Source organism: Arvicanthis niloticus, chromosome 11 (genome assembly GCF_011762505.2).
Source record: "Arvicanthis niloticus isolate mArvNil1 chromosome 11, mArvNil1.pat.X, whole genome shotgun sequence".
In the NCBI taxonomy this organism is placed as follows: domain Eukaryota; kingdom Metazoa; phylum Chordata; class Mammalia; order Rodentia; family Muridae; genus Arvicanthis; species Arvicanthis niloticus.
The window spans coordinates 16,263,203-16,269,033 of NC_047668.1; the positions used below are offsets into that span (position 1 = coordinate 16,263,203).

General features: G+C 45.0%; 1 long non-coding RNA gene across 3 annotated transcripts; it reads right to left on the reverse strand.

Annotated features, from left to right (window-relative positions):
* Positions 1–1,510: 1,510 nt before the first annotated feature.
* On the reverse strand, positions 1,511–5,115 carry LOC143443850 (uncharacterized). Of its 3 annotated transcripts, none has more exons than XR_013113163.1 (4): positions 4,942–5,115; positions 2,691–2,907; positions 2,482–2,580; positions 1,511–1,676 (listed from the first exon to the last, which is right to left on the reverse strand). It is a non-coding gene; the product is annotated as an uncharacterized LOC143443850 (long non-coding RNA). The 3 variants fall into 3 exon arrangements; XR_013113165.1 differs by having other exon boundaries at positions 2,691–2,795; positions 4,942–5,114; XR_013113164.1 differs by lacking the exon at positions 4,942–5,115 and adding an exon at positions 4,738–4,922.
* Positions 5,116–5,831: the final 716 nt, after the last annotated feature.

A 5,831-nucleotide genomic window follows, 5' to 3' on the forward strand; every position in this document is an offset into this window, starting at 1 on the left:
ACTTCCTGCCTTTCACCTCAGTGCCTCCCATTCTGCCATCCCACATTCCACATCCCACATTATTTATTATTAAAATAAATAAATAAATAAATAAAAGGGTTTATTTTACTTTATGTGTATGAGTGTTTTGCCTGCATGCATGTAAGAGTAGCACATACATGACAGGTGCCCATGGCAAACAGAAGAGGGTGTTTGATGCCCTGAAGCTGGAGTTAGAGGTGGTTGTGAGCCTCCTAAACTAGATACTGGGAACTTAACTTGGATCTTCTGCAAGAGCAGCACATGCTCTTAACCCCTGAACCTCCATCCCATATTCTTAGCCGCAGTGTGGGCTTCTCTATTAAAGCCACAACTAGATGATTGTAAATCCCTTTCTTGCTAAGCTGTTGAAGGCAGGAGCCCTCTCTTACTCATCCCTGTATCTCCATCGTACCCAACCAAGAGCTGAAAGGAAACAGGCAAGACTTCTAACTTCCTACTTCAACATCTGCTTATCTCTCTCTATCAGTGAAACAAACAAATCTATTTAATAATTCCATAATTCAAAACACATTTCCCCAACTGGCCTATGAAAATATCATTAAAGAATCTGCTGAAGTGAACACCTTCCTAAAGCCTGAAGTATTCTCCCAACATTTGGGTTTATTATTTCAATAAAAACAATAGAAATTAACCTAATTTGTGATGATCTCTTTTTAGCCAACCCATGTTACTGTATATGTCCTCCTACAATTCAGTGAGCTATGTGTTTGGTGGTCAGAAAGGAAGTAAGTTTGCTGGGACTAACACAAGGGTCACTAGCTGGTGCTTCCAGAATTTATGTCTGAAATTCAGGTCAACAGATATTATTCCTTGGTAACTTGCTCAAGGCCTGTTACAAGAAGTTCTTCAATTACAGATTTGAATCATTTTGTTATCTGAAAGGAGTTTATCTGACATTAGAGGCTTGAGTGCATTTAAAATAATGACCTACTCTCAATATCCACAACTGGGATTCACCCACCTCTTCAGGGCATGTTGCCACGGACAGCTATCAGCTCTCTGGTGACAGACTGGATACAAGCACCAGCATGTTCCTGCCAGGCACTGACAGAAGTGGATTTACCATGAAGCTAATGAAGCTTCCAGTGCCTTCATTTTGTATTCTTTTTCTTTACTTAAAATTTGTCTTCTAAACTGTATAACTTGGATCTGCCCCTGGGCTTTATGGAAGCTCATATATAAATGCTTCTTCTGGAAATGTTCTTGTGGGAGATGCTATGACCAGCCTTCCAAAGCCACAGATGCAAAACATGAGTGTGACCTCTAAGCCTAGCAAGACGCTGACACCAACCTTCACCAAGTCACTTGTCCTCTTGTTTTCTTACAATATGGGGACATTACTCCTTATTTTAGTGTTAGCTAGATGTTATTCAATGTTGGCTGACACTAAGTATAACCTACCTAAACTTAATTTGGTAAATAAAAATTAATATTTACTCACATATGTATACATGAACACAGAGAATCATGCAGGCAGAATGAGTATTTATTCCATGAAGGAAGTAATCTAATTAACAAGCCCAGAATAGAGAAAATGAGATTTGCAGCCAGGAGAACTGGCTTCTAAACGCGTCCCAGGAAGCAGCAGAAGGCTAAACACATCCTTTCATTCCTGTGGGTCTTAGTCTCCTCATCTGGAAAATAGAGACGACAACACCCGCTCACCAAGATGCTGTGAGAACTGAGATCCTATGTAATACAATTCTTTATGTCAGAAGTAATTTATAGATGTAGGGTGTTTCAATCACCCTGAAACTACAAATTTACATTCAACTAACACAAAAGTTTGTAAATCACAGATGTTACATACTATTGGGAGGCATGAGGGGCAAAAGCCAACAATTTAGTGACCAACTATACAAATATCAAATGCTCTAACAGGTATTTCATTGAGTTTTAAAAAATAAATACAATATCCTTTTAAAGGAATCCAGGCCACATCTTTTCTGCATACAGTGGTACTAGAGGTCACACTAGGAACCCAGAATCCTTAGACTTGGAACCTTTCCTTGTCAGAAGATACACATGCCTACAGATCCTTCTTTAATGGGCTATTTAGTTGACACCCAACCTCCAACCCTGGAAAATATATCTACATTTCATAAGTGAAATATAGAACTTCACACCTGAAGTTCTAATAGTGCCTCGTGTTTGCCTCTGACTTGGTGGTGTTCCTCTAACCAGAGAAATAACCTTGGAAAAACAGTCTTCGGTTTCTGGAAGACCTGAGAAATCTTCTTAGCAATTTCTGAGCACTCAGCTTGCAGGATTAATCTGTTGGGTTGGGAGGCCATTGCCTGACTTTTCTTAGCTTAGCTGAACAGCAATTTAAGCATAGCTTCCTCTTACAATCTGTTGTTTTACAAGGAAGGCCTCATTTCACCAAGCCCCTTGCACGGTGGAGCTACTAGGCACAACAGAGACAACTGCATTCATTACCTCCAGCCCCAACTTTCAGTTCAGAAAGGAATCCAGTTTCAGCTCATTATCTCCAGAGCTCCAGCTTCATCAGTCTCCATTAGGAGGCACACTGCCTTTCTGCCAAGAGGCACAGAGAGTGAGCACCTCAGTTGCCTGTCACAGGTCCTGCCACTCACAGCTACCTCCTTGTCAAACACCACTCTGGATTTCACTGGACAGAACCTCACCTTCCTAACTGAAGGATGTCTTCTGTCCTGAAGTGACCCTCTGCCATCCCCGAGACAGCGGCCATCTCTCCTCCGGCTTGCATCAGTGTGCACAGCTCTTCATTCCTACCATGAAAATCTTTCCTCAGCTCAAATAAAACCTTGGTGCCCCATATGATTGAGCTAGGGGTGTTCACCTTGCTGCTTGAAGCATCTCCTGGCTGCTGTTAGCCCATGGCTTTGAAAGAAAAGAAGGTAACAGAGAAATCCAGGTCAACTATAGGCAGAAGAAAGAAGAGTAAGGAAGGGAAAAAAAAAAAAAAAGAAATATATGGTGGAGTCCGAGGCCATGGCAGCGGCTGGCAGACAGTGGACAGTGAATTGGGATCTTCCGAGGAGGGCGGTGGACTGCAGGCCCGTGGGCCTGGGATGTGGGCTTAATCATCATTAAAAGCCGTTCCTTCAGCCCCTGGTTTTATATAAGAAATCAAGAAGATAAAATTAAGGACTAAGCTTATAGCTCTGTGGGGGTCTCCTCCCACATCCACCCTTATCATCTCCTCCTCTCTAAATTTGCTAAAATAAATTTAAAAAGAAAAGCAGATACTGTTTAGTGTGAACCAAATCAAAGCTCTGCCAGGAGAAACAGTGTGGGCGTGTGAACAGTCAAAAGGCATGTGTACTTCCTTCACAGAAGGTCTTCTGATGGGTCCCAGACTCTCCTGCCCCTCATCTGTAGAACTTTACACTACTGTTGAGGGATAGAGTCAGGAGTCAGAACCCCAGGGCTCACCAGCACCCCGCTGCAGCAGGCACCTTTCTCTCTGTGCTGCAGACTAGGCCCTCACTCCTAGCAGGCAGCCCCTTCGTTGGGATGGTCTGCTCTTAGACCACGAGGGTACCCAGGAACTGCCATGCAGGGGAGGGAAGAGGAAGCTTCTAGCAATTGGTGACTATTTGCTTCTTCATCTCCTCCTCCAACCCTCAGTGTGACTGACTCTGGTGTGGCTACCTCTGTGTTCCAGAGCACACTGGATGGTGTTCTCCGTACCTCTCCAATTTCCCCCACATTGCTCCTGAAAGAGATACCTTCTATTAAATCACATTTGCCTGGTTCTTCATCTCCCCAGTATCCTCTGGAGAGCCTAGGATGTTCCGGAGGTCTGTGAGGGTGTGAGAAGGGGTGTTTCCAAAAACTGACAGGGAAGTAGACGGAAGGGAGAGGAAACACAAAGGGCCCAATACAGGGACTGGTAAGGAGGCTCCTTTCAGGTCTTATAATTATACAAGGTGTACATGTGGATTTATGCATTCTCCTTCTTCATTTGGTAAGGGTTGAATTCCATATCTTTCACATATTAGAGATATAACTAAAGAACAGGATGTTATTTTATTTTAAAATGTGTTTTTTATATCATTCTAAGTTTAATAAACGACAAAATAGCTTTGACAGGAAATAAAGCCAATGAGAACACAGTTTAAAGAAAATGGCAGTATGTGATCCTCTTGTGGAGTGACAGAGAGGGGTCGGGACAGGAGAGGTGCCTCCTCTGAGCCATGCAAACCAGCCTTGTGGAGCGTTTGGTGTCTCTGTGCCTCTCTGCTGTTGGAGCATTTAACTCATGCAGCTACCTCTAAGTAGATATCACTGACACTTTTGTTCACAAGGAAACTGAAACACAGTCTGAGACATGTAACAACAACAACAACAGCAGCAAAATCTCTCTTTACTAATAAAGCAGATTGTTGTTATAAGGATCAAATAAACTGTGTGTGTGTGGGGGGGGGGCATTCCCACAATCTCCAGACATGATCACTACACTGTAACTATTATCCCTGGGCCTGGTTAACAGAAGCTATCAGGGCTAGGGACTGTTAGGTCTCAAACCCAGGACAAATGGCTAACTTAGGTGCCTATTTAACATATCACAGTTGACCTGGCCACCAGGTTTCTCTCAGCATCCCTCAGTCTACAGAGTATGACTGACATACCCACCCCCCTACCCTAAACTTCTCCAGCTCAGGGGCTGTGTTACCCTTCCCTATATAACCCAGCCATTTTTATTACCTGGTCCTTTTTTTCTATCCTTTACCCTCCTGGCCTCTTGGTCTCCTGGTTCTTCCCTCTCTTCTCCTCTCTCTCTTCTCACATGGCTCAGCTCAGGGTCATGTTCCCTCTGGCCCTGCCTCTGGCTCAGCTCTCCCTAGTATCTACAACGAACTTCCTCCCCCACCATCCTTAGGAGCAGCCAAGCCCTTCCTTTTAAATTACCTTTTTTCACTCAGGGTCCAGCTTTGTTATAGTCTTTTCTTCGAACTCTTACAAAACAGCAAGGTTATGTTACCAGCCTGGAAAATAGTGGCTTATTATTTGCTTGGAATGTACTAGCTCCCTCTGCTTGCAGTCGCAGCCTTAGTCTGAATTTGATACCTTTCTTCTACTTCCCTGGCCACACCTGCAGGGCTGGCAGGGAGGCTCCCTGGGGCACCCCAGGAAGCCCAGGAGAGGCTCTGCCTACAGCTACTGCTGAGTCGAATTGTGCCTCCTAAGAAGCAGGTTAAAACCCCATCCCCCTACTACCAGCAAATGGGGAACCCCATTATTTGGGTTCTTTGAAGGTGACCTACCTCCGCCCTTGATAAGAGGGCAGGATACCTACCCCATCCCCACTCTCACCCCACTCTCACCCCCCTCTCTAGTCAAAGCTGGGAGTCTGGGAGAGTTCGCAGTCTAGACTGGCTTGGTTCAGAGATGAGTGTGACCATCATCACTCCTTCTGAGAAGTTGTAGCTGTTATGGGGCAGCGGGCAGGGCTTCACAAGGTTCACAGAGACCCTGGCGCCTGCCTGCCCTGAGTAAGCAGAGAAAAGAAACTGCTGCTGAGCAAGAAGAAGAAGAAAGTCGAATGCAGAGAAGAAAGCGGGTGGGGTGGGAGGGGTGGAGGGGTGGGAGTGGGGGAGGTGATGGAGAGTTGGACCCCAGAGTTGTCCTTTCCTGAGCCAGACCTCCCTGGGCTCCCAGCCATGAGGCTTTTAATACCTCCCCCTGCCCTTTCCCCTGGTAGTCCATTCTTTTTCTTGTGCCTAACCTGCCCTGGGGATGATGGCCTGGGAAGGAAACTCCAGTCCTAGACAACAATGTGAGGTAGAGCAAGGGCTTAA